Source organism: Erinaceus europaeus, chromosome 20, assembly GCF_950295315.1.
Source record: "Erinaceus europaeus chromosome 20, mEriEur2.1, whole genome shotgun sequence".
NCBI classification, from domain to species: Eukaryota; Metazoa; Chordata; class Mammalia; order Eulipotyphla; family Erinaceidae; genus Erinaceus; species Erinaceus europaeus.
The window spans coordinates 28,271,808-28,294,095 of NC_080181.1; the positions used below are offsets into that span (position 1 = coordinate 28,271,808).

Below are 22,288 nucleotides of genomic sequence, written 5' to 3' on the forward strand. Positions count from 1 at the left end.
TTCAAGTAGGAGTCTGAATACACATAAGAGGCAGAAGCCCACAGGACAATATCCAATAGCCTAAGCTTCTAAACTTATCCTCCATCTGGTGTGTCATTCCAGTTCAGCATATCAGCACCATTTGGTGCCACTATTCCAGATATGGCTTAGAGGGTCCAAAAATGCTTCTGAGGACAAAACTGAAGACTGGGATCAATGCACTGTGAGTCCACATAAGAGGCAGGTTCTAGCCCAGGCTCAGACTCCCCCCCCCCCCACTGCACTGTTGACTCCAGCTGGTCCAAGACACTAGAGTAGGCTTTGAACTTCTTAAGTAAGGTGCTTCCACATTTTAGGATCCAAGTGGATTCTAGTCTAACCTAGCCACCCCACCTGGACAGTACTTTCAACTCCATCCAGTAAAAGCCTCCAAAGAGGGAGTTAGAAAAATATTAAATAAATACTTCAGGTCCAAAAAAGGATGACAGAGGACCTAGTGGGGGTTGTATTGTTATGTGGAAAACTGAGAAATGTTATGTACAAACTACTATATTTACTGTCGGATGTAAAACATTAATCCCCCAATAAAGAAATTTTTTTATTTTCTTTTTTTATATATGTTTATTTATTCCCTTTTTTGTTGCCCTCATTGTTTTATTGTTGTAATTATTATTGTTGTTGTTGATGATGTTGTCGCTGGATAGGACAGAGAGAAATGGAGAGAGGAGGGGAAGACAGAGAGGGGGAGAGAAAGACAGACACCTGCAGACCTGCTTCACCACCTGTGAAGCGACTCCCCTGCAGATGGGGAGCCGGGGAGATCCTTACGCCCGTCCTTGCGCTTTGTGCTAAGTGCGCTTAACACGCTGCGCTACCGCCCGACTCCCCCAATAAAGAAATTTTTAGAAAGAAATAGTCCAGGTAACTCAGAATCACACAGAACGACATTATACTTGGGGTGGCCTTCTGTGCAGCATTCTTGTCCTAGCTAGTCCCAAACTCTAGAAGGGGACTTCAGTTTTGGAGCCAAAGGCAAATCAAGTCTTGTCTTTCTCTCCTCCTTTAGAATAAGTCCATGCACTGCTTGTCTGTACCTAAAGGCAGCACTGGCTAAGGGGCGATACAGTGATCTCTCTTCTGATATCCTGTCACTCCTTACCCTCACAGTGACTGGACCCAACCAGAAGCCAAAGGACAAGTGAATTGCAGTAATGCAGTCGATAAAAGTCAGCCTCCTGGAACAAAAAGGTGGAAGTAGTCTGTAGAGGCAAACTGAAAATAACCAGCACAGAAATTGACAACTATTTTTTCTTATACCTTTGATGACTTTAATCCATTGTCTTCTGAACCTCTTATTATTACTATGCAGTTCATTTCAGTGGACTTTTTTCTTTGTGGATATTCTAGGTAATTTCCTCAATGCTGTATTCTAGTTCATTAATTCTTTCTCCAATTGTGTATAGCCTGTCACTTAGATAGTCCATTGAGTGTTTTGTTTCAATTATTTATCTGATTTTTATAGGTCAATTTAAGATGTTTTTCTGATTTTTTTTTATGATCAGTTCTTTTTTTTTTTTTGCCTTCAGGGTTATTGCTGGGGCTTGGTGCCTGCACCATAAATCCACTGCTCCTGGAGGCCATTTTTTCCCTTTAGTTGTCCTGGTTGTTTTATCGTTGTTGTAGTTATTATTATCACTGTTATTGATGTCATTGTTGTTGGATAGGACAGAAAGAAATGGAGAGAGGAGGGGAAGACAGAGAAGGAGAGAGAAATAGAGACACCTGCGGACCTACTTCACTGCCTGTGGGGAGCCTGGGTCTCAGACCAGGATCCTTCCATGGATCCTTGCACTTCATACTACATGCGCTTAACCCACTACACTACCGCTCAACCCCCATGATCAATTATTTCTATATGGTTTTCATTTTATAGTTGTGAGTTTATTATCTTGAGTGGGATTATACTTATTTATTATTTGTTTTACCAAAGCACTGCTCAGTTCTGGCTTATGGTGGTGCAGGGGATTGAACCTGGGACTTTGGAGCCTTCAACATCAGTCTTTTTGCATAACCATTATGCTGTCTCTCCTGCCTGGATTGTACTTTCTGTGTAAGTCCTGTATAGCCTGAGCTGAATTGTGTTTCTTCATTTGCTTTGCTAGAGTTATTACTGGTCAAGTTCCTGATTTAATGTTAGTCTTTCAGCCTTCAGATTCCTAAACTACATTAGTCAATGACATTTAGATTCCAGTCCTTTGGTGCTAGCTTGGCCTTTCGTTTCTTGTGAAAGAAATGTTCTTTTTACTTAGCATTCCTGAGAGTGATAAACTGTTTGCCACCTTTCTATATGGCCTTCTAGCTTTGCATCATTATAAAGCCCTAAGCTTAACTACTGTTCTAAAATTGCATTATCTTTAGTCCTACATCTTTGTGATTCCTTTGGTGCTACTGTAAATTAAGCCATTTAAAAGTTTTATTCCCCATTTGCTTGTGACTGGTATAGAAAAACAAAATTGGGGCCAGGTGGTGGCACACCTGGTTGAGTGCACACACTACAGTGCACAAGGACCCAGGTTCAAGCCCCTGGTCCCCATCTGCAGCGGGAAGGCTTCATGAGTTGTGAAGCTGGGCTGCAGATGTCTCTCTGTCTCTCTCCCTCTCCATATCCCCCTCCCCTCTCAATTTCTGTCTGTCTGCCTCTTTCCAATAATCAATTAATAAAAAAGCATTTAAAAAAAGAAAAACAAAATTGATGTTTGCATGTTAACCTTTGACCTGCTAAATTCACGTAGTAGTTCTAGGAATTGCTTTGTAGATACCACTGAAGTTTCTTCTAAACTCCCTTCCACCACCCAAGTTCCACCCCTGCCATAGCAATATCAGCCCCAGAGCTTACAGTAACTCAGAGTTTAGAGGGTTTATATTTCCGTCTTTTTGTTTGAGTCCCTGAAAACATCCTTAGTTTTTTTCCTTTCTGAGCTCAACTCAGTTTCTTAAATTTTCAGTTGCATGCTTCTAGAATTATGGTAATTTGAAGTAGAGGAGGTGTCTTCCTTGCTCTATCTGTTAGGTTTCTAGAACCTAAAAGCCCCATTTTCTTATTTCTTACTTTCTTTCTTTCCTCCCTCCCTCCCTTCCTTCTCCCCCCCCCTTCATTTATTGATAGAGACAAAAAAGAAACTGAAATGGAAAGGGAAGATAGAGAGGGCAAGAGAAAGAGAGGCACCTGCAGCACTGCTTTACTGTTTGTGAAGCTCCTTCCCTCCCTACAGAAGGGGGTTTGAACCCCAGTCCTTGTGCATACTAAGTAGCATGTGTACTCAACGAAGTGCACCACCACCTGGCCCCTTGTCTTTATGTTTTAATGAAGTGCATTCAACTTAGAGGTAGAAGCATCTAAACTTGCAAACTGTTTGGATGTGAGGGATAAAGAAAAGGAATCTAATTTCTAAGCACCTGGGTTTTTTTTTTATTTTATTTTTCATTTGGTTGATGATTCCAAAAAGAAAAGTAGTATGCAATAGTGAGACTGTTGGAACCTAGAAAAGTTTAAGATGTCTGATTCATTTGGCTAGGGCAAGCCTCCAGGGTCTGGAGCTCATTGCAGAAGGTTGTTCTGAAAATGGAAGATTGAGACTTCGCAGAGAACAGATGTGGGTTAGAGTCCCAGGCAAGTCAGTATTTGTTTCCAGCCATCCCAGACTTGTTTAATACATCTGAAATATAACAGAAGAGGTGGGCGTTGGGGAGCAATATGGGATAATTATTTTATAGGTTTCCCAACCTTACATATCATCTTAGTCATTTTGGCAAAGAAAATACGACAGCTGGTTATGACTTTGTGTCTTTAGAATCTGCCTAGTTGTAGATTTTCTTATTTCCAAAAGTTAACAAATGCTCTTACTAAATTAAACTTCAGTGGAGCAAAAACATCTTCTTGACCAATCCCTTTTTCTTTAATAGCAACAGCATCTACACATATAGAGATGAAAACTTTATGTGTGCAGGGGCAGTTAACTAGGAAATAACACAATGTGGAGTAAGAGATGAAGAGAGCCCAGCAAAACCATGGGCGCCACATCAAAACTGAACAGTGACTGTGTGTGCCATAGAATTCTCATTCTGATGATTTTTTTTTTTTAAAAAAAAAGCTTAACATCTGTGACTTTTCTCTGGTTTGTATGCTATAGAGATTAGCCTTAAAAGCAAAGGCTTCAGAGTTAAACAAATTGAGGTCTGAATCCTGACTCCCCTGTTTCCAAGCGATGTGACCTTAGGTGAGCTGTGTAATCCCTCTAAGCTTCAGTTTCCGTAAGTGTGAAATGAGTCATTCTTGTCTTCTCCCCCTCTCTAACCCCTTCACCAGTCATATACGAAACATGTCTCATATCTGTTCCTTTCTCTTCTTCCCCACAGTCAGTACCTATTTGAACTTTTCATATCGTGTGCATGGACAATTATAACAGCTTTCTTCTTGGTCTCTCTACATCCAGTCTTAGGTTCTTGATCCTGTAGCCAGAAGGATCAGTTGAATCGATAAATCTGAGCATGTCCCTCTATTTAAAACTCTCAAGTAGCTCATTGCGTTTAGATTTTATCACCCACATCGCCCTACGGTGGGGGGGGGGGGAGCACCAAAACATCTCTGAGATACCACTGGCCTCTGGGTCTTTGCAGAATAGAAGGCAACTTTTCATCTTCTCACCTCTAAGCATGTTAGTGTCTGAAAGACTCTTCTAGAATGATACAGAATAGAGAAATGCAGCTACTGACTATTTGATTTAATTTTATTGAGAGGAAGGGTGGTAGGGGGAAACAGAACACCCCTCTGGTACATGCAATGCTGGGGATCAAACTCAAGATCTCGTGCATAAGAGGCAGATGCTTTATCCACTGTGTCACCTCCTTGTACTGACTTCTGAGGGCTACTGACTTCTCTTGTACAAAGCAAGAAGATATCATGAAGGGGATGTCACTGACAGAAAAATTTTGACAAATTTCTCTCAAAAACTTGACAACACACTTGTCCTAAGACCACTGAAAAAAAAAACTGTGCCCAAGTCATTTGATGACGTTAAACTTCACAGATACTTGGCCTGTTCACTGGGCACAGGTTCCTACTTGCCTGCAAAAAATCACAAAAATAAATAGTAATATGCCTTCAATATAGGCTACACGGTGAATGTTATGGCTGAAGCTGAGATGTTTGTGTACTTTTATTTTATGACTTTTAAGTGGATAGGTGAGTCATATCCTTGCTTCCTACACAGAACCCATTAAAACCAACAGGCCTCTACAGACCTGGGAAAAACAAGGCAGTCTTGCACTCTTAGATTTCATTCCTGGCAAAGGTACTGCAAGTCAAAAAATGATGTAAGCTGAATCAGATTTTCCAGTAGAAACTAAATCGCATGCATTACCAATAGCTGAATGACCAACTCTCTGTAGCAAATGGCACAGTTGCTACAAATAACTAAGTGCATATAATGCAGAGGTCAATATAAAGCTTTGCAAAAATCATGGACAAGGCAGTATAGGCAATATTCCACTAAGGTAGATTGGTCTAAAGGTCCATTGCAGTGTAAACAGCTATAGTTAATTAAAATTAATCTCTAATAATTTTTACAGTGGCCACTATACATAGAAAGTAAAATGGCATTTTTCCTAAGAGGTCTTTGGGTGCATTCTCTTTTATTCTTTTGTTTTGTTTTGTTTTAGTATCTTTCTTGATACAAGTTGAACCCATCCCTTCTTTTTTTGTTGGTTTTATCTTATTTAAAATATTATTGGGGGCTAATGCTTTATAGTATAGTCCTTTTATTAGTGATTTAATATTCATTTATGAAATTATAAGATAACAGGGATATTACTTCACACTGTTCGCACCACCCAAGCTCTTTGTCTCCATTCCTTCCATTGGAAGCTACATTATTTTCCCCAAATTGACAGATATGGGCTGGAGTGATAGATATATATGTATATATATTTGTTATTGTTGTTTCTATGGTTCTTTATTTTATTTTAATGAGAGAGAGATAAAGAGAAAAAGATGAGAGCAATGCTCAGGTGTGGCTTATAGTGGTGCTGGGGACTGAACCTGGAGTCTCAGTGCCTCAGGCATGAAAGTCCTTTGTATAACCATTATGCTGTTTCCCCAACCCCTCTTCCTTTCAAAGTCACACCTACACAGACTCGGACTCCGGAGAGGTGAGGTTCCGGGACTCATTGGTGAGGTTGTCCACCTAGGGAGTTCAGGATGGAATCATAGCAGCATCCTCAGCTGGTGTTTGAAAGGCAGTAAGATATAAAGCAGGATTAAAGTGTTTAATAAACAGAAACCAAAAAGTAGGAATAGAGCAGGTGAAAAGGGGGATTTTAGGGTGGAAAGAGGCTAAGAAGTTTCATTTTAGGTATGTTCCTAGGGGCCCATGACTTTAATAATGCTTGCTTGAGTTTGATAGCTAACATGGAGGTGGACTAAAAATATTGTCTGGGAAGTTGTAGTCAAAATTGAGAATAGAACTAGAAAGCTGGATTAGAGCAGAGAGTAGCTCCCAAGCTTGGCGAAAATTTATAAATACAATTAATTGCTTACTACATCAATCTGACCCAGGGCCCATGTCTATTCATATTTAGCACAGGAGCCTATGTAACCTCTGAGTCCTTGTCAGTCTGAGCTCACAGTCCATGGTCCCAGCTGAGAACATTCTAGGTTGTACTCATTTCAGGACCAGGCTTCCTTGAGTGGTAGAGTAGGATGACCCAGCCTTCCTTTGGAGAGGGGGGTAGTCCCTACCATTGGTACTTTATAATGAGGCCCTTGAAAGGGCTTATGATGACATTCCTGATAGAAGTGACTAGTGATGAGGGAAAGAGTTATCAATTGGAGGTCTAGGGACATCATATCTATGGGGGAATCTTGGGATTCCATGACTAGGGCCCCAGATGATGGAGTGACCTTGTAGTAGCCATCATTAAGTGAGTCAGTCTCCTTCCTTTTATGTAGTCCCCTTTTTTTTTTTAATCTGACAAGCTTAGATTCTCTAGCTGTTAAAGCATTGAATGCCATTTGTTGTATCCCACCGCTTCCTTCTGTATTTTTCCTAAGGCAGTTGTTTTCTCAGGAGTGCAGTTTCCTATCTTAGCAAAATACATGCCAGCATATGTCACCCACGACCAGTGTGCCATCTCCCTCCTCCGCTGGCCACTCTTAGCTCCATCCCTCCTCCTCCTTTAGTGTCCTCAGATCTGTTGAAATAGACCAAGAGTGTATTAGTGTCTCACCCGGTATTTTTCCTTGCTTTGTTCCTTAAATCCCTCATATGAGTAAGATCATTTGGTAGTTTTTCCCTCCATCTGGCTTAGTTCACTTAACTCCAGCTGTCAATGTTGTACCAGAAGAGCTCATCTTTTTCTCACAGCTGAGTAGTATTCCACTTAGTAGATATACCACATCTTCTTTATGCCAGCTGTGTCATTGGGTGCTTGAGCCATTTCCAAAATCTGACTTTTGCATATATCACTGTAATAAACATAAGCATGTACATGTGTTTTGGAGAGTATGTTGTTATAGAAATCTTTAAATAGAGAGTCGGGCTGTAGCACAGCAGGTTAAGCGCAGGTGGCGCAAAGCACAAGGACCGCCATAAGGATCCCGGTTCGAGCCCCGGCTCCCCACCTGCAGGGGAGTCGCTTCACAGGCGGTGAAGCAGGTCTGCAGGTATCTATCTTTCTCTCCTCCTCTCTGTCTTCCCCTCCTCTCTCCATTTCTCTCTGTCCTATCCAACAATGACAAAAACAATAATAACTACAACAATAAAACAACAAGGGCAACAAAGGGAATAAATAAATAAAATAAATAAATAAACAAGGGCAACAAAAGGGAAAATAAATAAATATTTTTAAAAAAGAAATCTTTAAATAAAGCTATGTAGAGTTTAGAATTTTGTGATGAGCTTTAACAAATAAGTCCAGAGATGCATACTTCTGCTTCAAGTTACCTGTAGAAAGTTGCTAGTAGCCAACAAGTGTACAAAGCAACAAATAGCAAATTAGTGTTCAAATCTCGTGTTTTGCTTTCTGACCTACTGACCCATAAGCACTGGTTTCTGCGTGCTAGGTGTGCGGTATAAAATTGCTTTTGAAATGCATAACTTTTTTTTAAATTTATCTATTTATTGGCTAGAAACAGCCAGAAATCAAGTTGCAAGGGGGTGATAGAGAGGAAATAAGACAAGGAGACTGCTTTACCACTCACAAAGCTTTCCTCCTGAAAGTGGGGCTGGGGGACTTGAACCCAGGTCCTTATGCACAGCCAGGTGCACCACAAGCCAGCCCCAGAAATGCATAACTTTGTACTGACATCCCATCATATTATCTCTTCTACTATCTCATGGTGTCAAGAACAATTCATTTCCCCCCTGCAATTATAACCAGACTCTCTAATATACATCACTAGGTTCCTCCTGAGTCCAGAAGGGAAACTTTTGCAACTGTAATTGGATTAAATTCTCTACTGGAGCCACAGGCTTTCCACTAAAATGAAAATATCTGAACAGATGGGTAAATAGGATACTTAGAAGTTAAAGAGTTGCTCCTTTTTATTCATAAACGTACTGAAACGTAGAAATCTGAGATCGTAGTTTTCTTTTAAAATGACTGACTTGGTCCAAACATTTCTGGGTTTCCTCTTGGCAACTGCCTTTAGAATGTTATGCATGTACAAACTATTGTACTTACTGTTGAATGTAAAACATTAATTCTCCAATAAAAAAATCAGAGTAAAAAAAAAAAAAAAGAATCAAGGTAATGAAGATGATCAGCCTCATTCACTTTATTTTGTTTGTTTTTCTCTTTTGTTGCCCTTATTTTTTTATTGTTGTTGTAGTTATTATTGTTGTTATTGATGTCATCATTGTTGGATAGGACAGAGAGAAATGGAGAGAGGAAGGGAAGACAGAGAGGGGAGAGAAAGACACCTGCAGACCTGCTTCACTGCCTGTGAAGCGACTCCCATGCAGGTGGGGAGCTAGGGGCTCAAACCAGGATCCTTATGCCAGTCCTTGCATTTCGCGCCATGTTAGCTTAACACACTGTGCTACTGCCTGACCCCCCTCATTCACTTTCTGTTCAGGATACATTTTTCTTCACTTCAGTTTGTCTGCTCAAGGCTAATTGTACCTTCTACTCTGCTACCTTCATGCTGGAACCAGATAGAGAGGGTCTGTAACTGCTGGGGTGAGTGCCAGCAGGCAGGGTGGGTGGCATCTGATGCAGCCTGCAGAGGCAGGGAAGGGCAGCCAAGATGGAGCCCCTCAAAGAGCCACCCCAAGACCATGGAATAACAGCACTGCACTGATAAATGTGAGAGACACCTGTGTTCCCAAAGTCACTGATGAGGCAAGTTGTACCAAGTTCCTGGTAATCTTGGTGTTCTCACTCACCTGTTGAATGAGTGGGTCAGAGTAAGCAGCTCCTTCTTCTGCTATAACATTCTGTGGCTTTATGATGTGCACTGTCTGCTCACAGTAGGGAAGCACACAGTAGGTGTGATCTTCTGAGCCACTGAAATGTAAATAGGGGCTGGAGACCAATCTGACTGAAGCAAAGTGAATTTAACACATCTATTTGAATTCCAATACCATGTACTAATGTTGAAGCTACAGGATACATGCTTAGGTGGTCCTGTAGAGGAAGTGGGATTTCCAGAGACTCCTATGCTATGAGAGAAAGAGAGTCAATTCAGCAGCTTCTCAGCTGAAGTGGCTATATACTTCAAAACTCCAGAAAATGCTGGTCGTCATTAGATGAGCCCTCCCATCCTGCCTTCAGCTTTATCCCAGCAATGTCAAATCAAGCCTGTAGACCTCCTGGAGTTCTTCCAGCATTCCCAGTCTTACTAATTGCCAGGGCAGAATGAATTTTCCTGCTGAGAACACTGCTCTGTATTTAACCCAGAATCTTCACCCCACCTCAAGTAGATCAAAAGACCCAAACCAAAGGCCAGGATATACTATCAATTTTAGACTCAAATGTTCTTGGGAACTTTCTGGGCTCTGTTTATCTATCATAAGTTTGTGCTGCCTAATATAGGTTATAAACTCCAAGATGGAAGATTCTGTGTCTGTCTTGCTCATCTGACTTGACTCTGCTTTTATGCATTGGTCAGGTCCTCTTTGAATTAAAGACAGAAAATGATGGTTTAGGTTGATCCCAGTCCAGAAGACCTTCCAAAAACGGTACCTGTTGGGATGAGCTCTGGTTCGTCTTGCTGCTGTATCATTCTGTAAATGCAGAATCCCACAGAAAGGCGGGTGGAGCTCCACTGCTTGGTGCTATGGGCCAGAAGCTACTGTCCTCCTCATCTTCCTTTTCCTCTTCCCATTTGAGAGACTGGCCACCTGTGCACACGAGGCTCTTCCTCGCCCAGGTTTGCTCTGAAGTCTCTCCTAGTAAGAATGAGATGTTGAGTTTCCTGGACAATATATGAGTATAAAAGGGTGTCTAACCCTCACAGAAAATAGACAACAGAGATTAAAAAAAAAATAGCTTGAGTAGTGGCCATCACACAATCTGCTGAGATGGATGGGTGGGTCAGCAGTAAGAGAGCGTAATCACATCTGATCTTAGAAGCAGTAAGAGAACTTAGTCATGGAAAGTCCAGGCTCTTCAGTATCTCATAGAATTTGAAACCCAGAGAGCAGTTGTGATTTACTCTCTAAATGCTACTGAAAGTCTGTTTGCGTTCAGGTTGATCCTTTTTTGCTAGAACTAGAGTTAGAGACTAATTCTAAAAGAGCAGCACCTCCTTCAAGGATCTCAAAGACATAGACACTGACATGGTCAAACCCCTTACCCCATCTGCCTCAGTCCCATACCCAGAATCCAAGCAAAGCGAGTCGGCAAAAGAAGTAGTCAATTTCAACTCAACAAATAATCACAGTGTTTATTTTAAATGCCAAAGCTGGTGAGGTCACAGAATAATTCAGGATAAATTTCTATAAAATGCAACTGGAATAATTCAATGTTTATAAGAAAGAGTAAATCAGTCCCTGACTTCACATTCATACAGTCCAAAAGGGTGTCTCATTGACATAAACAAAGGATATAGTTTTCTCTAATCTAACTTCTATGTCAGTTTCCTTCTAGTGATCACTTCTATGATGCTGGCCACAAGGTTCATAGAAGCCCCACTTTAAGACAGTTTCTCCAGCCTCCACTTGCTATATTGCTATCCCTAAGATGCTCTTCTCTCTTACTACAGTAAGGGAAACATGTAGTCCAGTATTCTAGGGAACTGGGCCCAGTCTATACTCATTGGACAGACCACCTGAACAAATGGTTGTGGAAGCATAGATATGTGCCATAGGGTCAGGCAGTGATAATCAAATCCTCTCTCTCTATGCTCGTCACTGCACAGCATAACCCTTCATAGAGCTGAAAGCCCTTCGAGGTTGAGTGATGGCGAGCAGGGGTTAACATGGACTCAGAACCTCTGCCTTGAAGAGCACAGCCAAGAACTCTGACTGACCCAGTGTCCTCTGCCCAGAAGAGCCTTTCTTCTTCTGTCCTGTCCTCTCCAGAGGGCATGTTGCCCTTTGGAAAGTTCCATCAGGGTGTTTTACGATAGAGGAGAGAGATGGACTCATGTTGTTTGTAGGCACTTTCGAACCTGCATTTACTACATTTGTGCTCTCCCCAGTGGAGGAGAGCTCTGTAAATCAAGCCTTCTCAGGCTGTCAAGGTTTGCTGAATCCTCAAGTCCAAGGCAAGTTGGAACAGTGTGGAGACTTTGGCAGAGGGTTCCTTTTCCCCTCTCCAGCTCCCCCTTTTAATGAAACAATTCTAGGGTGAGGTTGGCCCAAAGAATTATTTCTCTGACTCATCTTCCCTTTGCTCTTTTCACACACTCAGAAATCAGCAGCTCTGAGTACCTTGTAGCCCTGGGCAGAGAGAGGCCAGGGCTGGGGCAGAGCCCTGCTGGGGCCCACTCCCAAGGCTGAGAAGACAAACAGGGAGGCACCCCTCCCAAGCTGATTTCTTTCACCACCTCAAGTTATTTGTGGACACCATTGCCACACACCTCATGAAGAAGCCTCAAACTGGTTCAGGCTCTCCAAGGTAGGAATAGGCCTACTTATCCACAGGCAAAACTAAACACATTAAGCTAAGCGAGGTGGAGGCACTTGGATTGACATCTACCCTTCTTGTTGGAAAATAAAGGGGGACATGGTATCTTGCAGCGACACAGCAGACACCAACTCTGACTTAGAATACCAGTGGGACTGCTTGGGAGATGTCCCCATAGTTCATTTCTGATGGTCTTACTCAGCAAACATCCACTCTGTGGGCACTGAGGATACAAAGATAAGGAAGTGAACTCAGTGTAGCAGAGAAGGCAAACACATGAAGAGCATCTGGATTCTCAAGTAAATACGAAGGCAGAGTTATACAAGAGGACTACTTTCACTGTCCCAAGACCATGGTCCATAATTCACACACATCATTTACATGTGTGTGCACACATGCAGGCAGACACTCCCACAGAACATTGGTTCTGTATCATGGTATGTCCCCATCCATGGTGGGAATCAACTGGAGGAATGTTTTTTGGTTTTTATTTTTTTCATTTTTTCCCTTTTGTTGCCCTTGTTGTTTATTGTCGTTATTGTTGTTATTGCTGTAGTTGTTGTTGGATAGGACAGAGAAAAATTGAGAGAGGAGGGTAAGACAGAGAAGGGAAGAGAAATATAGACACTTGCAGACCTGCTTCACCGCCTGTGAAGCGACTGACTCCCCTGCAGGTGAGGAGCCAGGGGCTCGAACTGGGATCCTTATGCTGGTCCTTGCACTTCGTGCTATGTGTACTTAAGCGGCTGTGCCACCGCCCGGCTCCTGAAATGTTTCAGGCAGAGCAGGAGAAGCCCCAGGACTGAGAGCCTTTGCCCAAAAGTCACTTTATGTGTTCTGTTACCTTCTTGGAAGTGCTCCCTTCCTTAAAGGTCACAGGTCCTGAATCAGCCAATGTACATTAAGAGGATGCAGATTCTGAAAAGTGCACAGCAAACCTTTTTCACATGGCAGCCACCCTGTCCATTCAGCTCTCACAGGAACTAGAAATGGCAAGTGCTCAGTAGTCTGTGGTCACTCCCCAGAGCCCAGGATTCTCAGATTCTCTGCTCACTTCTAGACCTTGATGTTCTATGAGCTTAAGCACATCTTTGCCTTTCTGTGCCTTGGGAGTTCACAGAATAAAATGTAGAAATGAGGGGCCGGGTGGTGGCACACCTGGTTGAGTGCACATATTAAAATGTGCAGGTACCCAGGTTTGAGCCCCTGGTTCCCACCTGCAGGGGGAAAGCTTCACGAATGGTGAAGCAGGTCTGCTGGTGTCTCTCTTTCTCTCTCCCTCTCTGTCACCCCTACACTCTTGGTTTTGGGCTATCTCTACTCAATAAATAAAGATAATAAAAAATAAATAAAAATAAACTTAAAAAATATAGAAACAAGAATAAGATATCTCACCCAGTAAAGCATATACTTTGCTGTACATGAGATGCTGGGTTCCAATCCTGGCACTACATAGAAAGCTTGAGGACTCTGTCAGAGGAGCTCCATGGATGGTGGTGCTTTGATGCCTGTCTGCCTCCCTCTCCTTTCTTCCTATAGATTTAAAAAAAAAAAAAAAAGACCCAGGGAGGCCATGCAGCAGGACTCCACAGACTTGAAGCCCTGGGTTTTCTCCCTGGCACCACATAAAGAAAAATGTAGCGGGACCAGGTGGTGGCGCACCTGGTTGAATACACATGTGACAGTGGGCAAGGACCCGGGTTCGAGCCCCCGGTCCCCACCTGCAGGAAGAAAGCTTTGCGAATGGTGAAGCAATGTTGCAGGTGTCTCTCTGTCCTTCCCTCTCTATCACCCTCTTCCCTCTAGATTTCTGGCTGTCTCTATCCAATAAATAAAATAAAAATGACATAAAAAAGAAAAGAAAAATGTAGCCACACGGTTTTATTGGAAACTAAATTGGAAAGATTAAGATGAGAATGCCAGGTGGCATTTATGCATCAATTTATTTACCCAGTATTTCTGCATTCACATTTATAGTTGAATGTGTAGTATGTGTTAATATGGCGCATGCCACAAGAATCTGTTAAAACTATACCACTAGAATTTCTGAAAATAAGCTACCCTTGCTGACCTGGACTTTCCCATCATTTCATCTGCTCAGAGAAAGGCTAAGTCAGAGCTCCAGTGGCGCATTCGGTTAGCATGTGGTACTTATACAGAAATGCTAAGTATAGGGGGTTCAGTGGTAGTGCACCATTTGAGTGCACACTTTACCATGATTGGACCAGGGTTCAAGCCCCACTCCCCACATACAGGGAGGAAGTTTCACGAGCAGTGAAGCAGGTCTGCAGGTGTCTGTCTCTCTTCCTCTCTGTTTCCCTCTCAATTTCTCTCTGTCCTATCCAATAAAAAAGAAGTAGGAGGAGAGGAAAAGTAGCCACTGGGAACAGTAGATCCATCATGCAGACACTGAGCTCCAGCAATAACTCTGGTGGCAAAAAGAGGAAAAAGAAAGAAAGAGAGAAAGAAAGTAAATAAGGAAGAACGAGAAGTAGGGAGGGAAAGAGGGAAAGAAAAAGTGCTAAAAGAAACAAAAGAATTCAGGACACACACAGAGAGAGAGTGGAAAGTGGGAGTTTATATTATCATGACCCAGGAGATAGTCCTGCACAGATGCCCCGGGGCTGTGAACTGCTTTTCATCTTTACACTGTAACTGGTCCTGGACATGTATTCATTTGGAAGCTGTGGTTGAATCCCCTTAACTGAAGTGACTTAAAGGGCTTCCCAGTCCCTGGAAGGGTAGCTAGAAAGACTTCTTCATCCATCCACTTGTGGAAGTGGCAAGGCTTGAGGCTTTGACAGAGTGAAAAAGAACAAAAATCATCTGTGATCACATAAAACCCTAGGCCTGTGCTACAGGAGGATGTGAGGACTAGAAAATGCTGTGTATACATAACCAAGACATCAAAGTGACATAAACAGGTCCTCAGCCATTGACAACACAGTGGTTCCAGTAGAAGACGTTGGAAAGTCATTTTATAGAGAGACTTTAACCAGAGTAGACAGGAATTCCCTAGGGAGAGGAGGGAGTTTGTGCTGAAAATAAACTCACAACCGATTTTTATTCATTTATTTTATTGTTAAATGTTTAATTATCATCATTATCTTCAGGGTTTTTGCTGGAGCTCAGTACCTGCACTACGAATCCAGCCATCTTTTTTCCATTATTATTCGATAGGACAAAGAATTTGAGAGAGGAGAGGGAGATAGAGAGGGAGAGAGAAAGATAGACACCTGTAGACCTCACCACTCGTGAATTATTCCCCCTACCAGAGGCTGGAACCCGGATCCTTGTGCAGGTCCTTGTGTTTAGTACTATATGAGCTTAACCAGGTGCCTAACTACCTGGCCCCCCACAACCGAATTTTATAAAGCACATTGAGAAACAGACATCCTTGGGACGAGGGTATATATGTGGATCCTAAACAGATGCAATACCTCATTGACTGGAGGCGGTTGCACAATTTGTAAAAGATTGTACTGTGTGGATATTCCCTCTGAGTAGACAAATAAATGAAAGAATGGCAGCTACAGTCACAGAATACAGTTACAAAACAGAAACCAATTCAGTAAAGAACATAGCACTTTTACCAGTGGAAAATATGGTCACTGAGAATCTAAAACTTGATAAGCTAAATAGCAGGAATTTTTTTTCGGGGGGGGAGTTACAACCACTTAGGAAAGAAGTCTGTCATGATTTTGAAAGTTGAGCATTTACACATTCTGTATCTCAGTAATTCCATCTCTTGGGATGTAGCCAAGAGAAACCCAAGAGACATGAATAATGATGTTTACAGTAGTGCTGTTTGTACTAGCAAACATCTGGAAACAACCCAAATGCTCTTTGACAGAAAGCAGATAAGTAAACTTTGATACAGACACATCACACAATGGAACATTATAGGGCAGTCAAAACAGATGAATTATAGTGACCTGCAGCAATCTGCATGAATCTGCAGGAGCACAATTATGAATGAAAAGAATAAATCTGAAAGACTCAACATAAAACCCTTTGTACAAAGCTGCAAAGTATTTTTTTTAATTTTTTATTTAAGAAAGGATTAATGAACAAAAACATAAGGTAGGAGGGGTACAACTCCACACAATTCCCACCACCCAATCTCCATAACCCACCCCCTCCCATGATAGCTTTCCCACTCTCTAGCCCTCTGGGAGCATGGACCCAGGGTCGTTGAGGGTTGCAGAAGGTAGAAGGTCTGGCTTCTGTAATTGCTTCCCCGCTGAACATGGGCGTTGACTGGTCGGTCCATACTCCCAGTCTGCCTCTCTCTTTCCCTAGTAAGGTGTGTCTCTGGGGAAGCTGAGCTCCAGGACACATTGGTGGGGTCTTCAATCCAGGGAAGCCTAGCCAGCATCCTGGTGGCATCTGGAACCTGGCGATTGAAAAGAGAGTTAACATACAAAGCCAAACAATTTGTTGAGCAATCATGGATCCCAAGCTTGGAACAGTGGAGAGGAAGTGTTAGGGAGGTACTCACTGCAAACTCTAGTGTACTGCTGCTTTCAGGTATATATTTTGCAGTAGTTTATGGATACGTTTGCACATAAGCTCTCTCTCACAGAAACTGGTGTATATCTAGGTTATGGGACTTTGTTAGAAAGTGAACTACCTGAGATGAAATTAGAGTGTACTATAAAAGGAAAGGTCTCACCCGAGTAATGAAGCTGAAGGGTTGTCATTCCACACGTGAAGTCTCTGGATACAGTCTGAGGTGAAGCATGTTGAGGTGGCAATCGTTGCGTTGGTTAGGTTGTGATCGGCAGATGCAATATTATTTGGTTTGGGTTGGGAGACGCATACGGGAAAGTGGGCCCTATCCAAGGGTTCCAGGACTTTTTACATTGCTGGTGGGAATGTAAATTGGTACAGCCTCTGTGGAGAGCAGTCTGGAAAACTCTCAGAAGGCTAGACATGGACCTTCCATATGATCCAGTAATTCCTCTCCTGGGGTTATACCCCAAGGACTCCATAACAACCAACCAAAAAGAGGTGTGTACTCCTATGTTCATAGCAGCACAATTCATAATAGCTAAAACCTGGAAGCAACCCAGGTGAGCTGCAAAGTATTTTAAAGCCAAACAGGAAAATGAATAATGTGCTTTTTAGGAAAATAGATATTCTGAAAATATGACTTAATTTTTTTTATTGCAAAAGAATAATCCTGGAGCTGTCAGTGGCTCTCTTGGTTCAGTGCACACACTACAGAATGAATGCAAGGACACAGGTTCAAACCCCTGGTCCCCACCTGCAGGGGAAAACCTTCACAAGTGGTGAAGCAGGGCTGCAGGTCTCTCTCTCTCTTCCTCTCTCTCTCTCTCTCTCTGTCTCCCTTTTCCCCCTCAATTTCTGACTGTCTCTATCAATAAATAAATAAAAGTAATAAAAATTATTTTTAAAAAAGAATAATCCAGACAAGGTTCATTCAATGGAGTAGTTACTACAGATGAGAGAAAGCACTGGGACAAGATGAGAAGGAAGAACAAAGATAGTGAGAAGTTATTAGTAGTATTCCAGTCTCTTATTTTTGTTATCCATAGTAGATATATATAAAAAAAATAAGCCATACATTAACAAATGAGTAAAGTAGATAGTGAACCATAGACCTTTAAATCCACTGTCAGCCATACACAACTAAAGACCATGTGCTGATAGTTGAAATCCTATATACAAGGGCTGGATAGTAATGCACCTGGTAGAGCGTATACATTACAGGGCACAAAGAACCTGGCTCAGGCACCCAGTCCCCACTTGCAGAAGGGAGGCTGCTTGAGTGGTGAAGCAGTGCTACTTCTCTTTCTCTCTCCCTCTCTGTCTACCCCTTCCCTCTCAATTCCTCTCTAACTCTATCCAAAGTAATAAAAATAAATAAAAATATTTTAAAAAGAGAAGAAATCACACACAGAGAAATGAAATAACAAGAGAAAAGTAAAAAGGTGGGAATTCAAAGGGCAGTTGAGGGATAGAAAACAGAATGAACAGCAGGTGCAGTGTTCATCAAATATTCAAGAAGCATCACACAGAGACAAAGAAGAAATGGATCAGCAGGGAAATAGCTCAACTGGTAGAGCTGGGCAGTTGCATAGCTAAGGCTCCCAGCTTGACACACACACACACACACACACACACACACACACACACACCGCCATCGCTGTATCTACTGGAGTCAGGCTGTGTTCTCTCTCTCTGTTGTGAAATTTTCTAGAGCATATGAAATGAATAAAAATAAATTATAAAGGGAGAGAGGGGAAATAATGGAGGAGATTATGGCCGAGAATTTTCCAGCACTGAACAAACATGTAAGGCCCTAGATTGGAGAAGTACACCAAGCTTCCAAAGCAGGATAAATAAAAGCCACTGCAAACCTATGAGTCTGTTAGCAACTCTGAAGGACCTCAAAACCAAGAGGAAAATTATTAACGAGGTGATACTGGTTCAAATAGCGAGATGTTTAGGCCAGAAAAAGAGGCGGAAGTGACATGGAGCAGCAGAAACCTGTTGGAGCAGAGCACTCACATCATAGTGCATAAATCGATCCCGATCCCATCTGGGACCTCCCTGACACTGAAGACACACAGGCCAGGGAGAAAGGCCAGGGACTTCTATTCAGTTTTGAAGGTGCTCAGCCTGAAAGTCAGTGTTTTCCTTATAAAAGCCAAGTACCCTCCCCCCCCCCCCGCCATAACACCTCTTCCACCACCACTTAGGGAATCTGTGGAGAAAGAAGCCATTTGTGGGGAAAACAGGTAGAAAGCACAAGCTAGAGGTGAATTTTCCTCAAATTCCAGCACTGTACAGGAATGTACTGTCCAGAAACAGGGCAGCAATGTCTGGAGCGAGAAAAATGTAAAATTTACATTTGCGTTCATTTAAATGTAGGACTTAAATTGTACACAGGGGAGTTGGGCGGTCGTGCAGCAGGTTAAGCGCACATGGCGCGAGGCGCAAGGACCAGCGTGAGGATCCCGGTTGAACCCCCAGCTCCCCACCTGCAGAGGAGTCCCTTCACAGGTGGTGAAGCAAGTCTGCGGGTGTCTATCTTTCTCTCCCCCTCTGTCTTCCCCTCCTCTCTCCATTTCTCTCTCTCCTATCTAACAATGACAACAACAATAATAACTACAACAACAAAAAGGGGGGTAAAAAAGGGAAAATAAATAAAATTAAATTTAAAAAGACTAAAATGTATTTAAAAAAAGAAATTGTACACAGGTGTACCAGGTACACAGTGGCGTACCTGGTAAAATGCACACATTACAAGGGCCTGGGTATTACAAGGGCCCCCAGTATACTACCCAGAGCCATCTACAAATTTAATGCTATCCCCATCAAGATCCCAACCACATTTTTTAGGAGACTAGAACAAATGCTACAAATGTTTATCTGGAACAAGAAAAGACCTAGAATTGCCAAAACAATCTTGAGAAGAAAAACAGAATGGGAGGCATCACACCCCCAGATCTCAAATTGTATTGTAGGGCCATTGTAATCAAAACTGCTTGGCACTGGAACATAAATAGACACACTGACCAGTGGGATCGAGTTGAGAGCCCAGAAGTAAGCCCCCACACCTATGGACATCCAATCTTTGACAAAGGTGCCCAAACTATTAAATGGGGAAAGGAGAGTCTCTTCAACAAATGGTGTTGGAAACAATGGGTTGAAACATGCAGAAGAATGAAAGTTTGAACCACAATATTTCACCAAACACAAAAGTAAATTCCAGGTGGATCAAGGACTTGGATATTACACCAGAAACTATCAGGTACTTAGAGGAAAATATTGGCAGAACTCTTTTCCACATAAAGTTTAAAGACATCTTCAGTGGAACAAATCCAATTACAAAGAAGACTAAGGCAAGTATAAACCTATAGGACTACATCAACTTAAAAAGCTTCTGCACAGCAAAAGAAACCAATACCCAAACAAAGAGACCTCTCACAGACTGGGAGATCTTTACATGTCATACATCAGGCAAGAGGTTAATAACCAAAATATAGAAAGAGCTTGCCAAACTCAACAACAGGAAAACAAATGACCCCATCCAAAAATGGGGAGAAGACATGAACAGAATATTCAGCACAGAAGAGATCCAAAAGGCAGAGAAACACATGAAAAAATGCTCCAAGTCTTTGATTGTCAGAGAAATGCAAATAAGGACAACAATGAAATACCACTTCATTCCTGTGAGAATGTCATACATCAGAAAAGGTAGCAGCAACAAATGCTGGAGAGGTTGTGGGGTCAAAGGGACCCTCCTGCACTGCTGGTAGGAATGTCAATTGGTCCAACCTCTGTGGAGAGCAGTCTGGAGAATTCTCAGAAGGCTAGAAATAGATCTACCCTATGATCCTGCAGTTCCTCTCCTGGGATATATCCTAAGGAACCCAACACACCCATCCAAAAAGATTTGTGTATAACCTATGTTCATAGCAGCACAACTTGTAATAGCCAAAACCTGGAAGCAACCCAGGTGTCCAACAACAGATGAGTGGCTGAGTAAGCTGTGGTATAGATACACAATGGAATACTACTCAGCTATTAAAAACGGTGACTTCACCGTTTTCAGCCCATCTTGGATGGAGCTTGAAGAAATCATGTTAAATGAAGTAAGTCAGAAACAGAAGGATGAATATGGGATGATCTTGAAAAACAAGATCAGAAGAGAAAACACAAGCAGAACCTGAACTGGAGTTGGTATATTGCACCAAAGTAAAAGACTCTGGGGTGGGTGGGGGGGAGAGTACAGGTCAAAAAGGATGACAGAGGACCTAGTGGTGGTTGTAGTGTTATGTGGAAAACTGAGAAATGTTATACATGTACAAACTATAGTATTTACTGTCAAATGTAAAACATTAATCCCCTAATAAAGAAGTTAAAAGAAAAAAAAAAAGAAAAAGAAAAAAGCTGTATGGACCTGGAGTTTTCTTTGTGATGAGATTTTTAGGTATAAATTCAGGTTCATAGTTATAGGACTTTCCAGGTTTTATATTTTGCAGATGTGTTTATTTTGCTAGGTTGAGTCATCCAAGGAACTTACCCATTTTATTTAGGTTGTTGGTTGTTTGGACAAACTTACAGAGAATATCTCCTGTTATTCTCTTATTTCCAAGTTCTCTTGTGATGTTCTTATTTTCCTGATGTTGGTGATTTATGTCTTCTGGATGTTGCTAATTTTATTCATCTTGTCAAAGAAATCACTTTTGATTTTACTGATTTCTCTCTCATAGATTCTTCTGTCATTGATGTGTTTATGTTGTCATTCATTTAAACCTTTTATTATCTTCTTTCTTCTAGAAACTTTTTTTGTTCTTCTACTAGAGAACTGCTCAGCTGTGGCTTATGATGATGACAGGGATTGAACCTGAGACCAAAGAGCCTCAGACATGAAGGACTATTTAGTAAACCACAGTGTTGTTTCCTCTGGCACTTACTTTGTTTTAAATTTACACTTTTTTTTTTCTGTGCTTCTAAATGGGAGCTGAGATGGACTTTTGTACCTTCTATAGTATTTTAAACTATAGTTTCTTTTTTTTCAAATGATAGTTTATTGTAAACATTCTTTTAGTGACATCCCACAATTTTTTGTGTTATGTCTTTATTTCCATTTAGTTAAAATTTATTTATCTTTTACTGTTTTTAATATTTGGTTTATTTGGGGTAGAGACAGAAAGAAATCAAGTGCGAAGGGGGAAATAGGAAGGGAGAGAGAGAGCGCACTACACTGCTTCACCACTTATGGGGGGGGGTCAGGGACTTGAACCCCAGACCTGGCGCACTGTAATCTGTACTTTTAACCAAGTGCACCACCACCCAGCCCCTAAAAATCATTTTCTAATTTCCTTTATTGTTTCTAATATATATATATATTTATTTATTTATTTATTTATTATGTATTGGATACATACAGAGAATTGAGAGGGAAGGAAGGAGAGAGAGGAATGAGGAAAGAAGGAAGAGAGATACTTGAAGCATTCATGAAGCTTTCCCCTTGCAGGTGGGGGCGAGAACCCAGGTCCTTGTACATTGTTACGTGTATACTCAGCCAGGTGTGCCACCACCTGGCCCCCCAATTTCCTTTCTAAGTTCTTCTTTGTCCCTTGGGATATTTAGAAGCATGTTGTTGAATCTTCAGATATTTGGAATACATTCCAAGTGTTAC

The 22,288-nt window shown here is 41.8% G+C and overlaps 1 long non-coding RNA gene across 1 annotated transcript in view; it reads right to left on the reverse strand.

Annotated features, from left to right (window-relative positions):
* Positions 1-3,339: 3,339 nt before the first annotated feature.
* The window catches only part of LOC132534916 (uncharacterized), a 32,009-nt gene continuing 13,060 nt past the window's right edge, over positions 3,340-22,288 (reverse strand). Inside the window, exons 2-4 of the long non-coding RNA XR_009546673.1 lie at positions 10,222-10,427; positions 7,063-7,227; positions 3,340-3,695 (exon numbers count right to left, since the gene is read on the reverse strand). This is a non-coding gene — a long non-coding RNA (uncharacterized LOC132534916). The remainder of the gene's footprint in view (positions 3,696-7,062; positions 7,228-10,221; positions 10,428-22,288) is intronic.